Consider the following 18,921-nt stretch of genomic DNA (forward strand, 5'->3'; position numbering starts at 1 on the left):
CAGGGACCGGAGTTCAATTCAAGCCTTGGGTCACTGTCTGTGTAGAGTTTGCATATTCTCACGGTGTCTGCGTGGGTTTCCTCCGGATTCTCCAGTTTCCTCCCACAGTCCAAAGATGTGCATGTTAGGTGGATTGGCCGTGCGAAACTAATCCTAGTGTCAGGAGGATTAGCGGGGTAAATATGAGAGGTTGTGGCATCAGGGCCTGGGTGTGATTATGGTTGGTGCAGACTTGATGGGCCAAATGGCCTCCTTCTGCACTGTAGGATTCTATGATTTTTACATTACGATCAGGCTTCAAATGAGGAACTATGGGTGCAGCCCATTCAGAAAACTGAACTGATTTTATAACATCCAAGTTTTCCAATATTTTTAAATCCACTTCTATTTTATGGTGAAGTGCATAACGCATTGGGTGGGCTGGAGAGAATCTTGATGTAGCCTCAGGGTTCAAGTAAATTTTAGCCTTTATTTTTGATCCAATTCCTTCTGGAGTACCTCTGAGTATCTGCACAGGAACTCCTGAAAAGCTCCATCTCGAATGTTCAATATCTCCAACCAGTCCAATTTTATCTATTCCAAACATTCCTCATCCATGAGATAAGGTCTGTGACCCTCAGTCACCAGAATGGTAACTGTGCTGTCTGGTTCCTATAGGATTCCGTTACTGCAACTGACCCTTCTGTCTTCAGTATCTCTCCCTTATAGCTTGATAAAATTGCTTCTGAAAGACTCGACCTTAAGGGTTGCTGAAGGTATCTAAATGCTTGTATGTATCATATTAGTTTAATAGAATATTTAAATCACAAACACTAGTGATGAGAAACATCATCAGTCGCTGGGAGATCGCAGTGCGCAGTTAGAGGGGGAGGAAAGTTATCGTCCAACCCAAGAAGAAACTGGCGTACTGTGTGCAGTTCTGGTCACCGCACTACCAGAACAACGTGGAAGCTTCGTAGAGAGTGCAAAGAACATTGACTAGAATGTTGCCAGGTCTCGAGGGCATTGGCTATAAGTAGAGGTTGAACAAACTAGGATATATGTAAATTACTGAGGATGCTGGAATCTGAAACCAAAAGGGAAAATGTTGGAAAATCTCAGCAAGTCTGGCAGCATCTGTAAGGAGAGAAAAGAACTGACGTTTCAAGTCCAGATGACCCTTTGAATGAACTAGGATTGTTTTCTCTGGAAAGACAGAGGCTGAGGGAAGAGCTGGTAGAGGTTTACAAAATTATGAGAGGCAGAGGCAGGGTGGATAGTCAGAGGCTTTTCCTGCAGGTACAAGCGTCAATTACAAGGGGACACAGGTTCAAGGTGAGAGGGGAAAGGTTTAAAGGGGAAAGTGTAAGGGAAGATTTTCATGCAGATGGGTGTCTGGAACACACTGCCAGAGGTGGAAGCAGGCACATTAGCAAAGAGGCATCTGGATGGGTACATGAATAGGGAGGGAACAGAGGGATACGGACTGAGTAAGGGCTCAAGGTTTTTTCTTTAGTTTAGTTCAGGCTTTATGACCAGCACAGGCTTGGAGGGCTGAAGGGCCTGTTCCTGTGCTGTACTTTTCTTTATTCTTTGTTATTTAGATGCCCTTAAGATGCCTTTAATGGGGAAGGTAGAGCTGTTTGACGCAGAGGTTGAGAGCTGGGGGCACTGGGGCTCTAGTTTTGACCTTCATCTTTAGAGATTTGCCATTGGCGAACAGAATTATGTTGATTGGTGGCACCTTGTCGAATTGGACCTGGTTTAAAGTATAAGTTTTGGATTCTTTGTTGCAAGTTGGTACAACGGTTTTGCCTTGACTTTATTTTTATTCTGCATTCTGTCCTGCCTGTTTTACTCTGCACAAAGCCGACAAATGACCTTTCTTCTTACAGCGAAAACATGGATAATCTTTGCACTGGCATTTTTCCTGGGAGTGCTCTCCCCCACATCAAAAACAAACATCCACCCTGCATGCTTTACTCCCCCTCTCGGGCTGTGCCGCTCCCTCGCTCAGTGTGTTCCTCACAACAGCCACAATTGGTTCACCTTGTTGGGCATGCCTTGTAATTCACTTACACCCCGCTCAGCACATTCAGTCATCTCTACAGCTCTTTCAAATAGATTTTAGTCTCAGCCAGCAGCTTTTTTTGTATTGTGAGGCTGTTGATCCTGCAGACCAAACAGTCTTTTAACATCTCCCCCAAAACTGGGCCAAATTTGCGATGCTCTGTCGAACATCTCAATCTGGCCACAAACCCAGAGACTAACTCCTCACCGCCGAATAAAACTTATACCTCAACATGATGACTGAAGGTCAGGGATTAAATAATCTTCCACCAAACTCTCTATCTGACCAAAGATAGTGAGCATCAGTTGATGCTAGCCTCCTCACTTAGGCTGTAGGTTTTTGGGCCACAAACTGCGAGTAGCATCGCCTTGGTGAATAAAATAACGTTTATTTATTAGTCACAAGTAAGGCTTACTGCAATGCAATGAAGTTACTGTGAAATTCCCCTAGTCACCACATTCCAGCACCTGTTCAGGTCAATGCACCCTAACCATTTTCTCCATTGTGATCTTGTTAGCCATGAAGAAATAACACATCCTTTCGATATATTGTCCCCAGCTCTATCTTACTGATTAAAGGCACTGAAGGGCATCTGCACCTTTCTCTTCCAGGCTTCAATGATTACTTCCCCCCCTCCACTAGCTGTGCACTGCAATCTCCTGACCTGATTTTTCCTCGTCGCCAATATAATAACAGGACATGACGCAATGTTGTTTGAATGACAAATGATGCATTAAATTAATGTAATATGTATATAAGACAGGGGTTGGACATCACGCATACACAGATCTACTCCCTTTTCCTCCCTGGCTCCAACTAAAGGTCCTCCCCATCCCAGGATGTGTGCCCTCACTCTTGATTAGCCCTGCTTTCCTCGTGGCCGCTCCATAGATACATAGAAGATAGGAGCAGGAGGAGGACATTTGGCCTTTTGAGCCTGCTCCGCCATTCATCACGATAATGGCTGATTGTCCAACTCAGTAGCCTAATCCTGTTTTCTCCTCATAACCTTTAATCCCATTCTCCCCAAGTTCTATATCTAGCCACCTCTTGAGTAGATTCAATGTTTTGGCATCAACTACTTCCTGTGGTAATGAATTGCACAGGGTCACCACTTTCTGGGTGAAGAAATGTCTCCTCATCTCTGTCCTAAATGGTCTACCCTGAATCCTCAGACTGTGACCCCTGGTTCTGGACTCCCCGCCATCATGAACACCCTCCCTGCATCTACCCTGTCTAGTCCCGTTAGAATTTTATACATCTCTATGAGATCCCCCCTCATTCATCTGAACTCCAGCGAAAACAATCCTAACCTAATCTATCTCTCCTCAAACATCAGTCCCACCATCCCCTGAATTGACCTGGTAAACCTTCACTGCACTCCCTCGAGAGCAAGAACATCCTTCCTCAGAAAAGGAGACCAAAACCACACACAATATTCTATGTGTGGCCTCACCAGGGTCTGGCCCTCAATCACTGCCCCTTAAAGGGTCCCTTCTAAAAAATGGCAAATTGTGGGAAGATCTTGTCAGGAGGCTTCTCTATTTCTCTGGAGAGAATTACGTTGGTTTTCTGACTAAATGTGACACTTTGCCATTTTTTTCAGAAAATCCTGCTCTACAATGTTCCATTCTGCATTGTTAGCCTATAGGAGGAGGCCTTGTGGCTTTTTCCCAGGCACATGTTAAGAAAACTTAGTAAGTCAGTACCAGTAGTCAGTACCAGGAGTGGTACTGACCTCCCTGCCCCTAGGTGGATACTTTTCCCCATTGATAACAATTAGCTCTGGGGAATTCTCTTGTGAAAGGAAGAATATCTGTTAGCCCAAACTCTTGGTCGAAAATGCTACCAAAACACAGAATTTCCTAAAGTTTTTTCACTTCACTGCTTATTCTCGGTTGCAGGGTCGCACCTATCCCAACAGACACTGGGTGTTAGGTAAGGTTCACCCAGGATGGGACCCCACTCCATCACAGGCCACACTCTCAAAATTAGGGAGAATTTAGCATGGCCAATCCACTTAGCCTGCACATCTTTGGACTGTGGGAGGAAACCGGAGCACCCAGAGAAAACCCACGCAGACACAGGGAGAATGTGCAAACTCCACACAGGCAGTCGCCCAAGCCAGGAATCGAACTTGGGTCCCTGCCACAATGAGGCAGCAACGCTAAGCACTGTGCCCCCCGTGCCACCCCCTATACTTTCTCCTGCTTTTATTAGGTCTCTCAAGGTCACTTATCACGAGTTTAATTCTCCTTCTGAGTAATTTTCCTGCTTGAGTAACTTTTGCAATGATTTGACCTCACTGGTTTTTCCAGATTCAGCTTATTTTGTCATATTTCTGATATATCTTTGACTGGCTCTGTGCCCAGCTCTGAGGGTGCTGGAATTGCTTCAGGCAGCAATGTAATGGCTGCTGTCTGTAATACCCTCTGACTCATGTCCAAAAACTAGTGAAACCCAAAGATTTTCTTGGGAGAATCTGTAAACGAAGGAATGTTTTCATCTGGTCATCTCCCTCAGCTGGTAGTCAGCCCTCCCGCTCTGTGAAGTCCACTTTGACTTGGCTTCTCTCACTGGAGTCTGTGGAACCTTACCTGGTGGAAAGTAGCTATTGCATTTGCCAACATAATGACGGCAACACTACTTCCTGGGAATTCAGACTATTACGTGACTTGAAAAGTACAGGTGAAATATAAGAATTTTGTTGGTGACTCTGTTCCTAAGGTAGATACCAGAGTGCTCTTTCTTTCTACATTTTGGAGTGCTCCCACCCCAGCCAATTCACCCAGTTATTGGACAGACGGGGACTGAACAGCAAGTTCCAGCATTAACTAGGGGCAGAGATCACTGGTTAGCACTGCAGACTCACGGCGCCGGGGACCCAGGTTCAATTCTGGCTTCGGGTGACTGTGTGGAGTGGGCACATTCTCCCTGTGTCTGTGTGGGTTTCCTTTCAGGTGCTCCAGTTTCCTCCCACAGTCCAAAGATGTGCGGGTCAGGTGGATTGACCATGTTAAATTGATCCTAGTGTTGGGGGGATTAGCAGGGTAAATATGTAGGGTTATGGGAATGGGCCTGGATGGGATTATGGTTGGTGCAGGCTCGATGGGCTGAATGGCTTTCTCCTGCACTGTAGAGATTCTATGATTCTATCACCTGATTTGGCACGGCAGACTAGTTTGTTTAAACACATCCGAATGAATAATTTTAATGCCCAGGTATTGCCTATTGATTTATTTCTGGGCTGTTGTACTTTAAACTCTAGCGTTAACCAAGCAAAAGAAAAGCCCAAAAAGCACTGAGTTTCTCATTATTGTCTTTGTGAAATATAGTTGCCGTGTCAAAGCTGAGCACTCAGGTGGAGAGTAGCATTTTTAAAAGTGACTTCCCAAGTTCATTAAATAACCCTTAGTTGAATGGATCATGAATTGAATCAGACAGTTATTCTCCCCCAGTGAGGCGATTGTTATGGAAGGAACAATTTGTATTTCTAAAACACCATACCCTTAGGGACATTTCCAAAACACTTCACAGCCAATGGGTTATTTTTGCTGTGCAGTCGCAGTAAGTATGAAGGAAAATGCGACAGCCAAGCTGCGCACAGCAGGATCCCACACACAGACGAATGAGTTTGTTTTTGGCGGTGCTGTTGAGAGAGGAATGTTGGTCAGGGCTCCAGAGAAACTGAAAAGCAGCTCATTCATCCCCTTTACTCTCTCACGGGGTATGGGTATCGCTGGCAAGGCCAGCACTTATTGTCCGATCCTGGGGGAATTTCACAGTAACTTCATTGCAGTGTTAATGTAAGCCGTATTTGTGACTAATAAATAAATGTTAAACAAACGGTTTAATTGTCCTTGCACTCAATGGGAGGGGGAGAATTTTCCTGTTCTGGGAATCCACCATGGGAATTGTAACAGGGGTGGGGGTGGGGGGGTAGGGTGGGGGGAGGGGGGGGAAATGCTGTGGGACCACGCAAAGGTCTGTTGTACCCAAGAGGGATTTTCCAGTTTTGGGGCGAGCACGGCAGGAAATCCCGCCAAACATCTTGCTGAACCATTTTAAAGAGCAGTTAAAAGTTGCAGTGAGTTTTGGAGTCACATGTAGGCCAGGTTGAGTAATGATGGTAGGTTTCCCTTCCTAAGCTGCATTAGTAATCCAGATGGGCTTTGATGAAAATTGCGATAGTTGTTACGGCACCATTACCGAGACTAGCTTTATATTCCATATTTATTAAGGGAATTTGAATTCCACCAGCTGCCATGGTGTAATACCCATGGTATCATACAATATTGGCTTCTTTATCTCCATTATGGTACCTTTAGGATTAAAAACAGGTTTAATTGAGGGGATGATCACTTGCTGGTTGATGCAGTGTCCAGAAACAGTGCAGGTTGCTGAAGCCAGGTTGATTGATTGCACCAGTGAGTTTTGATCAGTGGTTCTCAGAGCATTTCTGATGAAGAACTCTCTTTTAAAAGAATTAGTATTCCTGGATCTCCATCCCCATTTGAACTATAACTCTGTACACTTCTTGCACATTTATATTTCTGAATATAAAGTTCATTATGTTAAAGAGACCTGCATTGCAATTTCCCAGCACTGTCCATTAGAGTGGGGCGGCACGGTAGCATAGTGGTTAGCACTACTGCTTCACAGCTCCAGGGACCTGGGTTCGATTCCTGGCTTGGGTCACTGTCTGTGTGGAGTTTGCACATTCTCCCTGTGTCTGCGTGGGTTTGCTCCGGTTTCCTCCCACGGTCCAAAGATGTGCGGGTTAGGTTAATTGGCCATGCTAAATTGCCCCTTAGTGTCCTGGGTTGTGTAGGTTAGAGAGATTAGTTGGTAATATATGGGGATAGGGTGGGATTATGGTCGGTGCAGACTCGATGGGCTGAATGGCCTCTTTCTGCACTGTAGGGTTTCTATGATCTATGAGTGAACGTTGATTTGTGAAGTGGAAACCTCTTTCTTCAGCTAAAAGGTAAAGTTTCAGGTCCAGGAACGCACCCATTGAGTTTTTCACTGGGCAGCATCTCTCTGTACTTCTCAGAGAGGGGTTCGGGTCAATGGCTCCCATGGGGCACACTGACCATGTTTCAGGTGCAACCCTCCACCATCAAGTACAGTGGCACAAGGGTTAGCAACTGCTGCCCCACAATGCCACGGACATGGGTTCAATTCCCAACTTGGGTCACTGTCTGCACATTCTCCCTGTGTCTGTGTGGGTTTCCTCCAAGTGCTCTAGTTTCCTCCCACAGTCTAAAAGATGAGCTGGTTAGTGTATTGGCCATGCTAAATTCTCCCTCAGTGTACCTGAACAGGTGCCGGAGTGTGGCGACTTGGGGATTTTCACAGTAACTTCATTGCAGTGTTAATGTAAGCCTTACTTGTGACTAATAAATAAACTTTAACTTTTAGCCTACTCGCTCTACAGATAAGTGTCTCAGGATTTATTTCCTCCCCACCCCCCCCGTTATTTGTCACCCTGTCTGCATTGGAATATCGCAGAAGGTAGAGGTCATTGGGAGGTGGCGGGAGGGGGAGCATGGAAGGTAGTTTTTACTTGTGGGGGGGTGTTAGTCATGGGGGTTCCAGTCGATGCTGATCTGTAGATGGGCCTCAGAGTTTCTGCAATGAATTGGGGTAACCGGAGGAATCGAGGCCTTTTGAGGAAAGGTGAATATTCTTGCTCTGTGAACAGGATCAAGGTTGAACCATCTAATTCCAGATTTATATATAGTTTTAAAGTGAATTGAAATTCCCCATCAACTACTGTGGTGAGATCTGAACACATTGACCTGAGTCTCTGCATTATGAGTCCTGTAGGTTACGCTATTTTGGGTTAAAATTAAACTAAACCAAAGATGTGCGGGTTAGGTTGATTGGCCATGAGAAATTGAGCCACATGTCAGGGGATTAGCAGGGTAAATATGTGGGTTTATGAGAATAGGGCCTGGGTGGGATTGTGGTTTGGTACAGATTCGATGGGCTGAATGGCCTTCTGTACTGCAGGGATTCTATGACATGCTGCCTGGTCAGTGGTATTGCTGCCATTGCCATTAGTAACTGAGACAGCGAACAACATACACCTCACCCAGCCGTCACAGCTACTGTTCATGGACAATGGTTAGCACTGCTGCCTCACAGCACCAGGGACCCAGGTTCAATTCTAGCCTCAGGGGACTGTCTGTGTGGAGTTTACAGGTTCTCCCCATGTCTGTGTGGGTTTCCTCCGGATGGCCCGGTCTCCTCCCACAGTCCAAAGATGTGCGGAGTAGGTTGATTGGCCATGTAAAATTGCTCCTTAGTGTCAGGTGGACCAGCAGTGCAAATACGTGGGGTTACGGGGATAGGGCCTGGGTGTGACAGTCATCGGTGCAGCCTTGATGGGTCAAATAGCCTCCTTCTGCACTGTAGGGATGGTATGATTCTGTGACCCCTGTTTGAGAGCCAGACCATTTGGATCAGCTGGTGGCCACTAGTTTTGCACTGGAAGCAGCCTGGAGGTACACAGCATCTTCTCATGGGCCTTTCAAATCCTAGATATGCAGGAATATAAACCTACCAGGGTGTCAAGGTATTCAAGTTCAGTCTACCGATCTACACAGGTGCATACTCTGGCCAAGAATTGTCTGTGCTCGGAATCTTTAACTTCTTGGTAGAGCTCAAAGAAATACATTTCTTCTGTTGAATTTTATCTTCAAAGTATTTCTGTAAGTAATTTTTGGACTGGCTTCTCTAAATTGCAATTCTTTTGCAACCATCAGGGAGATAGATGGACCAGAGGCTGTGTGTGATAGGTTATCAACAGATCGATGTGTGAGATTATGACCCATGATTACACACCAGATCTAGTATTTTATTAAATTGCAGGCACTTTTGCCCACATTGAAAGCTCATGACCAATTCTGAGGAATTGTAGCCTAAGTTGCTGGTTTGTTGGGTTGTATTAAATAGAACCCTTTAGTATAACGGACACCATTTTGACACTATACAAATTACCAGGCAGACCACATCTAGAGCTCTGTGCTCAGTTTTGAGCCTTTACAGGACTCAGCTATTCAAGTAGTCCCAAGGGCCTTGGTCCATTTACTTTAGAACAGGATAGACCTAGAGTTAACCTGATAAAGATCTACAAAATATTTAAAGGGTTGGATAAAATGCCTATTGATGGATTAATTTAGTTTATCAGATTCGGGAGGACCAGGGACATGAGTTTGAACAGCGTAAGAGTAGAAATGGATTGGATTTTATTCAGTTCTTCTTTTCCCAGAGAGAAGTGAGCCTGTGAAATACAGAGGAGAAATGCCTTTATTGGGCATTTGAAGACACTGGTGCCTTGGCACCCATGTGGCAATACCAAATGCTTCTGGTGCCCAAATAGCAAGGCCGAATGCCTCCAGAAGATGGGAGATGCCTGCCCGACACAAATGGCAAAGGTGGGTGGCAACCTTGTTGGAGCTTGCTGTTGTCTTGCTGAGAAGAGCTGGCAGCTCCACAGAGAGCCATGGTGGATAAGCGATTGCTTAAAGAGGGCAACTGGGCCAAACCAGAGCAAGGCACATGCCCCTGAGCAGAATACCTGAGGCCCCAATAACTTTCCTAATCACAAGATTAATTTTTTCCCTGGATAAAACTGTGTGCAATTCTGGTCACTATTATAGAAAGGATATTATTAAACTAGAAAGAATGCAGAAAGGATTTACTAGGATGCTACCGGGAGTTGATAGTTTGAGTTATATGTAGAGGCTGTATAGACTGGGAATTTTATATCTGGAGCGTAGAAGGCTGAGGCTGAGGGGTGATCTTATAGAGATCTATAAAATAATGAGAGGCACAGATCAGCTAGATAGTCAATATCTTTTCCCAAAGGTAGGGGAGTCTAAAACTAGACGGCATAGGTTTAAGGTGAGAGGGGAGAGATACAAAAGTGTTCAGGGGGGCAAGTTCTTCATACAGAGGGTATTGGGTGTCTGGAACAAGTTGCCAGAGGTAGCAGTAGAGGCGGGTACAATTTTGTCTTTTAAAAAGCATTTAGGTGGTTACATGGATAAGATGGGTACAGAGGGATATGGGCCAAACGTGGGCAACTGGGACTAGCTTCAGGGTCTAAAAAAAATGGTGGCAAGGACAAGTTGGGCCGAAGGGCCTGTTTCCATGCTGTAAACATCTATGACTCTATCGGAAGTTATTGAATCCAATGTTGAGACCGGAAGGCTGTAAAGTGCCTAGCTGGAAGATGAGATGCTGTTCCTCCAGTTTGCGTTGAGCTTCACTGGAACATTGCAGCAGGCTAACGACAGACACGTGGGCACAGGAGCAGGATCGTGTGTTAAATTTAATTTTTTTCCTGGCCCCGCGATGATCCTGACAGCTGTGCATTAATGTGCACTAGATTATTTGAATTCACCAAAATCACCATTAAAAATAGCATTCCTGACCACACAGGACCATTAACTAGTTCCTGAATGAATTTAGCAGATGTTAATGAGAGGGGAGAGATACAAAAGGGTCCAGAGGGGCATTTTTTTCACACAGAGGGTGGTGAGTGTCTGGAACAAGCTGCCAGAAGTAGTAATAAAGGCGGGTACAATTTTGTCCTTTAAAAAACATTTAGACAGTTACATGGTTAAGATGAGTACAGAGGGATATGGGCCAAATGCAGGCAATTGGGATTTATCTTAGTGGTTTAAAAAAGGGCGACATGGACAAGTTGGGCCTGTTTCCAGGCTGTAAACCTCAATGCCTGTAATTAGAGATGGGTATGTTTCCTGCTTCCTCCACCCCAGCAGGCCTTTGGAAATTTCAAACTGTCTCAGAGATGACCTCTGGCATCACAATTTTGAAAAAAAAACCTGTGGCAATTTTTAAAGCCGGTCCATTAAGTCCTTAGTGACTGTAAACCCAGTATCTGTCTTCACTACTGTTCATACACAGAGCTGACACCCAGGTGAATGCTACCACAGGTATCATTATTGGAACACTACGCTCAGCACTACTTGGCTCCCCGTCCTGGCAAACATCATCCTGCCACATATCTGCTGATTTGCAACAACCCACAAACTGATAGAAAAAGTTCACAATGTCCCCCAGCTGCCACTTCATACTGGTCTATTCAGCTCACCCAAGGTACGCCTTCCATCAAGAAGGCCAGTCTGGAAAAACCTTTCCACACTGGATCTTGACACAAATCCCAGCTGAACAAAGAGGAATCATTGGACGGGGCAAACAAGCGTCTGGTCTCAAACCCAACCCAACAGTTGCCTAGTTTCAACCTTCCAAGGAAAGAGTGGTCTATTCTTAACAGGTTCAAGACCAGCCACGACTCCTGCCTTGTCAACCTCCATAGATGGGGCATTAGTGCCAGCCCCCTGTGTGCCCATGGGAGAGAGCAAATTATGCACCACATCATAGAAGATCCACACGCAACATAGCAGAAACTGCGTGGCTTGGGGATTTTGCTTTCATAGAATCATACAATCCTGACAGTGCACAGGGAAGCCATTCAACCCATCGAGTCTGTACCAACCACAATCCCAGCCAGGTCCTATTTCCCCAACCCCACATATTTACCCTGCTAAGCTCCCTGATGTCCCGGGGCAATTTAGCATCTCAATCCACCTAACCTGCACATCAGTGGACTGGGAGGAAACCCATGCAGACATAGGGAGAATGGGCAGACTCCACACCGTCACCCAAGGCTGGGATTGAACCCGGGTCCCTAGAGCTGTGAGGGAGCAGCGCTAACCACCGTGCCACCCATATTAATTAATCACATTAACTAATCTTTTCTCAAAACTGTGGAACACCTTAACTTTGAGTCACAATCCGCAGTATGTCATAAGGTAACCAATGATAACATTAGAATCTGTGATAATGTAGCCAATGGTCACATGCTGTGAGGGTCAGCTGATCCAGCAGAAAATGTAACCAATGGCAAAACGTGTGGTGGTCAGCTGACCAGAAGACCCAGTATAAAGAGAAAGCAAATGGGAATTATAGGTAGAGCTTGTGTGGCTCAGGATGTGGCCTGAGTGTTGGTGTAATGAAGTTTCTTTAATTAAATCTTTCTCTTTGATTTACCTCATGACGTTAGTGCTTATGACTTAAGTATCCTTACAGCTGGATGAAAACAGCATAGGCTTTTCATAGAGTAGAATCCTACAGTGCAGAAGGAGGCCATTCAGCCCATCAAGCTGCACCAACCACAATCCCACCGAGGCCCTATCTCCATAAACCCATGCATTTACCTGAGCTGTTAAAATCTTCAGTTACCCAATTATCACTCCTTTAATTACCTGCACTTCTTTCCTGCTTTTCTCTATTTTTCCTGCATTATGGCTGTCTGCATAATACTGCTTATTTGAAACAGACAGTCAGGGGCTCTGATTTCAAGTTCAAAGTTCACTGATGAAAAAGTGAGTTCTGACCAGGCCCTCCAACTCTGCTGCAGGTTACAGTGGCCACCAGTCCAGTTGATGCCTATGTTGCAAACTGGAAATTTTATACAATTGCAAACTGTTGCCAAGAATTTTTATGCAAAAGAGTTGTATTTATATACTGCCTTTCATGAGCGCAGGTTATCATTCTGTCCACCTATTTATTTATTGACTTTGTAGTAAATATGTTTGATAGCTTAATGCCTAAATCACTTGCTGCTAACATTTATTAGACTGTTTACTGACGTCGACCACTTCACATGGGGCTACTGATTTGTACAATACGGTAACAAGGGCTTCTCTCTTAACCTACGCTGCTGTTATTGGCTATCGTGCTTTGAATCCTATAAGCAGAAAACAAATAAATATCGGTCTATGAAAGGCTGCTGCAGAATGGGATTTGGGACTGACCTTATTAACTTGAGATATTTTACTAAAGTTTATTTTTTATATTAGTGTCACAAGTAGGCTTACATCAACACTGCAATGAAGTTACTGCAAAAATGCCACACCCTGTTTGGGTACACTGAGGGAGAATGGGGTGGCACAGTGGCACAGTGGTTAGCGCTGCTGCCTCACAGCTCCAGCGACCCCTGGTTTGGGTCACTGTCTGTGTGGAGTCTGCACATTCTCACCGTATCTGCGTGGGTTTCCTTTATAGAACATAGAACATAGAACATAGAACACTACAGCACAAACAGGCCCTTCGGCCCACAAGTTGCGCCGACCACATCACCTACCAACCTACAGACCTATCTATAACCCTCAATCTCATTAAACCCCATATACTCATCCAGAAGTCTTTTAAAAGACCCCAGCGAGTTCGCCTCCACCACCACTGACGGCAGCCGATTCCATTCACTCACCACCCTCTGAGTGAAAAACTTACCCCTAACATCACTTCTGAACCTCCCTCCCCGCACCTTAAATCTGTGTCCTCTCGTAGCGACCATTTCAAACCGGGGAAATAGCCTCTGAGAGTCCACCCTATCTATTCCTCTCAACATTTTGTAAACTTCTATCAGGTCGCCTCTCAACCTTCGTCTCTCCAGGGAAAAGAGTCCCAGCTCCCTCAACCTAACTTCATAAGGCATGCCTCCCAGTCCAGGCAACATCCTTGTAAATCTCCTCTGCACCCTTTCAATAGCTTCTACATCTTTCCTATAGTGAGGCGACCAGAACTGCGCACAATACTCCAAATGAGGCCTGACAAGGGTCTTATAAAGTTCCAGCATTACCTCCCGACTCCTAAACTCAATCCCTCGATTAATGAAGGCCAGTACACCATACGCCTTCTTGACCACCTCCTCCACCTGCGAGGCCGATTTAAGAGTCCTGTGGACCCGGACCCCAAGATCCTTCTGCTCCTCAACACTACTCAGACTTCTGCCCTTAATAGTGTACTCGTTCATCCCGTTGGTTCTGCCAAAATGGACGACAACACATTTATCCGCGTTGAAGTCCATCTGCCACTTCTCCGCCCAGTCCTGCATCCTATCTATGTCCTGCTGCAACTTTTGCCATCCTTCCAGATCATCCACAACACCACCGACCTTCGTGTCATCAGCGAACTTACTTACCCATCCCTCCACTTCCTCATCCAGGTCATTTATGAAAATGACAAACAACAAGGGTCCCAGAACAGATCCTTGAGGCACTCCGCTGGTGACTGACCTCCATTCAGAAAAAGCCCCATCCACAACCACTCTCTGCCTTCTGCAGGCAAGCCAGTTCTGGATCCACAAGGCCAAAGGCCCTTGGATCCCATGCCATCTCACCTTCTCAAGAAGTCGATACGATTCCCTCTCACACTCCAAAGATGTGTGGGTTAGGTGGATTGGCCATGCTAACTTACCCCTTAGTGTCCCGGGATGTGTAGAGGGATTAGCGAGGTAAATGTGTGGGGTTGTGGGGATTTGGCCTGGGATGGGATTATTGTTGGTGCAGGCTCGATGGGCCAAATGGCCTCCTTCTACACTGGAGGGATTCTATGGTTCTAAATTTAGCATGGCCAATGCATCTAACCGGCATGTCTTTCGGACTGTGGGCACCCGCAGGAAGCCCGCCCTGACACAGGGAGAACGTGCAGACTCCACATAGACAGTGACCCCAGTTGGGAATTGAATTTGTGTCCCTGGCGATGTGCCACCCTTCATTTATTGTGGCCAATTCAGCTGACACAGGTTGATGGTGAGATTCCGATCTTGGTGGTCCGAATGGAATTCTAATGTTCCGACTAGAACTTATTCTAGGCCATGTGCCCAGCTTTAACTATGTCTGTTTGATTGACACTTCAGTGCAGTATTAAGGATGTGCTGCATTGTTGGAGGTGCCGCCCTTGGATGAAACATGAAACTAAAGTCCTGAAGAGTCAAATGGACTCGAAACGTTAATTCTTCTTCTCCCTCCATGGATGCTGCCAGACCGACTGGGTTTTTCCAGCATTTTCTAAACAAATGACCTTTCTGCTTATTAAGATGGAGATAAAAGGTTGTACAACAATGGTTAGAAGAGATCAAGGAAACTTTCCCAATGTCCTAGAACCATAGAATTCCTACAGGGCAGAAATAGGACATGTGGCCCACCAAAGCTGCACTGACAACAATCCCCTCAGGCCCTATCCCCATAATCACATATTTACCCTCCCAATCCCCCTGACACAAAGCGGCAATTTAGCATGGCCAATCAACCTAATCCGCACATCTCTGAACTGTGGGAAGAAACCGGAGGAAACCCATGCAGACACGGGGAGAACATGCAAACTCCACACAGACAGTGACCCAAGGCTGGAATTGAACCAAGGTCGCTGTGAGGCAGCTATGCTAACCAGTGAGTCACCCTGACAAAACATTTATCCTAATACCACCAAAACACAGTAGGTGTTTATTTATTTCTTTGTGGTTTTGGTTGCTGTACTTGCCTGCATAACAAGTGCGATAACATTTCAAAACTATTGGCTGTGAAACACTTTGGAACGTCTTAAGCAGCTAATGATGTTATAGTTATACAAATGTGTTCCCTTTTCTAATAATCAGAAGCATCCAATTCTCATTTTAAGACAAAATATTTTTAAAGCAAAATTATTAGATCACAGCTTTGGTCTTGGAGAGATTAAAACAGAATCATAATCCTGTGCCTGTGGGAAAATTGCACTTTCCTGAATGTATTCTCCAGGCTGACAAGTGCCAATTGCCTGATGAACTGTTCCTAAATTCGGATTCTAGCTTGGAAAGTAACTCCAGGGAATAAGACTCAGGACTGGCTTAAACGTTGCGCATTTCCAGTCTTCGAAATAGACCTGCCTGAGGCGATGCTTCTATAAACTGCTTGATCTCGTGGTGTTGAAAACTTGTGCTGTCGTCGCTATTCCTCATAGAATCCCCACAGTGCAGGAGGACATTCGGCCCATTGAGCATACATCAATGATAATCCCACCTAAGTCCTATCCCTGTAATCCCACATATTTACCCTGCTAACGTACAAACTCCACACAGACAGTCATCCAGGTCCGAAATTGAACCCAGGTTCCTGGTGCTGTTAGGCAGCAGTGCTAACCATTGTGCCATCCCAATGTAATTGCATAGTTTTTGCACTGTCGCTAATGATTCATTTGCAAACTCTAAAACTGTAGACTTCAATGCTTCTATCTCTGTGTAAATGGATACAAAATTGGCTTCTTGACAGAAACCAGAGGGTGATTGTAGAGGGTTGTTTTTCAAACTGGAGACCTGTGACCAGACTCAGGGATCAGTGCTGGGTCCACTGCTATTTGTCATTTATATTAATGATTTGGATGAGAATGTAGGAGGCACAGGTAGTAAGTTTGTAGATGACACTAAGGTTGATGGCATAGTGGACAGAGGAAAGTTATCTCTGATTGCAACGGGATCTTAATCAGTTGGGCCAGTGGGCTGATGAATGGCAGATGGAGTTTAATTTAGACAAATGCAAGATGATGTGTTTTGATGGATTGAACTAGGGCAACACTTATTCAGTTAATGATCGAGCATTGAGGAGAGTTACACAACAAAGAGATCTAGGGGTACGTGTTCATAGCTCCTTGAAAGTGGAGTCACAGGTGGACAGAGTGGTGAAGAAGGGATTCAGCATGCTTGATTTCATCTGTCAGAACACTGAATACAGAAGTTGGGACGTCTTCTTGAAGTTATACAAGACATTGGTGAGGCCACACTTGTAGTTCTGGTCACTCTATTATAAAAAGGATATTATTAAACTAGAAAGAGCGCAGAAAAGATTTACTTGGATGCTACCCAGACTTGATGGTTTGAGTTATAAGGAAAGGTTGGGGCTTTTTCCTCTGGAGCGTAGGAAGATGAGGAGTGATCTTATAGAGGTCTATAAAATAATGAGAGGCACAGATCAGCTAGACAATCAATATCTTTTCCCAGAGGTAAGGAAGTCTAAAACTAGAGGGCAGAGGTTTAAGGTGAGAGGGGAGAGATACAAAAATGTTCAGAGGGGCAATTTCTTCACACAAAGGGTGGTGAGTGTCTGGAACAAGCTGCCAGATGTAATAGGAGAGGCAGGTACAATTTTGTCTTTTAAAAAGCATTTAGATAGTTACATGGGTAAGATGAGTATAGAGGGATACGGGCCAAATGCAGGCAATTGGGATTAGTTTAGAGTTTTTTTAAAAAAGGGCAGCATGGACAAGTTGGGCCAAAGGGTCTGTCTCCGTGCTGTAAATGTCTTTGGCTCTATGACTCAACAACACCTCCTCCACGATCATCCTCAATACCGATGCCCTACAAGACTGTGTTCTCAGCCCATTACTATTCTCCTTATACAGTTACAACTGTGTGGCCAAATTCCCCTCCAATTTGATTTTCAAGTTTGCTGACGACACCTGTGTAGTAGGACAGATCTCAAACAATGACGAGACAGAGTACAGGAATAAAATAGAGAATCTGGTGAACTAGTGCGGTGACAATAATCTCTCCTTCAATGTCCACAAAACGAAGGAGACTGTAATCAACTTCAGGAAGTGTACATCAATGGGGATGAAATAGGAAGGGTTGAGAGTTTCAAATATTTAGATGTCCAGATCACCAACAGTCTGTCCTGGTCCCCCCATGCCAACACTATAGTTAAGACAGCCCACCAACGCCTCTACTTTCTCTGAGGAAATTTGGCATGCCAGCTACGAGCCTCACCAACTTTTACAGATGCACCGTAGAAAGCATTCTTTCTGGTTGTATCACAGCTTGGTATGGCTCTTGCTCTGCCCAAGACCACAAGAAACTACAAAAGGTTGTGAATGTAGCCCAATCCATCATGCAAACCAGTCCCCCATCCATTGACTCTGTCTACACTTTTTGCTGCCTCGGCAAAGCAGCCAGCATGATTAAGGACCCCACACACCCCAGACATTCTCTCTTCCACCTTCTTCTGTCAGGAAGAAAATACAGAAGTCTGAGGTCACATACCGACCGACTCAAGAACAGCTTCTTCCCTGCTGCTGTCAGACTTTTGAATGGACCTACTTTGCATCAAGTTGATCTTTCTCTACACCCTAGCTAAACTGTAACACAATTTCTGCCCTCTCTCCTTTCCTTCTCTATGAATGGTATGCTTTGTCTGTATAGCACGCAAGAAATAATACTTTTCACAGTATGCTGATACATGTGACAATGATAAATCAAGTCAAATCAAATCATATACCAACTGACTCAACAACAGCTTTTTCTCCGCTGCCATCAGACGTTTGAATGGACCTAGCTTCATTATGTTGATCTTTCTCCACACCCTAGCTATGACTGTAACACTAAATTCTGCACTATCTCCTTTCCTTCTCTATGAACGGTATGCTTTGTCTGTATAGCACGCAAGAAATAATACTTTTCACTGTATGCTAGTACATGCGGCAATAATAAATCAAATCAAATCAACTCAATTCAAATCATCACCAGCAATGCTGTTCTTCCAAAAATACTGCAACAAGTGGTGAGCACTGCCGCCTCACAGTGCCAGGGTCCTGGGTTTGATTCCTGGCTTGGGTCACTGTCTGTGTGGAATTTGCACAATCTCCGTGTCTGTTTCCTCCGGGTGCTCCAGTTTCCTCCCACAGTCAAAAGATGTGCAGGTTAGGTTGATTGGCCACGCTAAATTGCATATAAATGTCAGGGGGATTAGTAATGTAAATAAGTCGGGTCATGGGGATAGGGCATGGGTGGGATCGTGGTCGGTGTAGACTTGAAGGGCCGAACGGGCTCCTTGTGCTCTGTAGGATTTTATGATTTTTATGATAATGTTTTGTTGGGATCAATTTACAATTAAAAAAAAATTCTACATCCTTTAATTCAAACTATCTGCTAATTCAACATACTTTGTTAGATTCTCGCATTGTTTTGCTTCATTCAAGATGGGCAACTGTGAGAAACCACTGCTGATGGTTGAGATGAGTGA

The 18,921-nt window shown here is 45.0% G+C and overlaps 1 protein-coding gene across 1 annotated transcript in view; it reads left to right on the forward strand.

The window, feature by feature from the left end:
- Window positions 1-18,921, forward strand: part of sfxn2 (sideroflexin 2) — a 125,232-nt gene extending 106,311 nt beyond the window's left edge. The window contains exon 13 of the mRNA XM_080205914.1: window positions 18,878-18,921. The gene's annotated coding sequence lies outside the window, so the exon portion shown is untranslated. The remainder of the gene's footprint in view (window positions 1-18,877) is intronic.

The sequence above is a fragment of the Carcharhinus amblyrhynchos genome, chromosome 17 (genome assembly GCF_965287045.1).
Source record: "Carcharhinus amblyrhynchos chromosome 17, sCarAmb.v2.hapA, whole genome shotgun sequence".
NCBI lineage: Eukaryota > Metazoa > Chordata > Chondrichthyes > Carcharhiniformes > Carcharhinidae > Carcharhinus > Carcharhinus amblyrhynchos.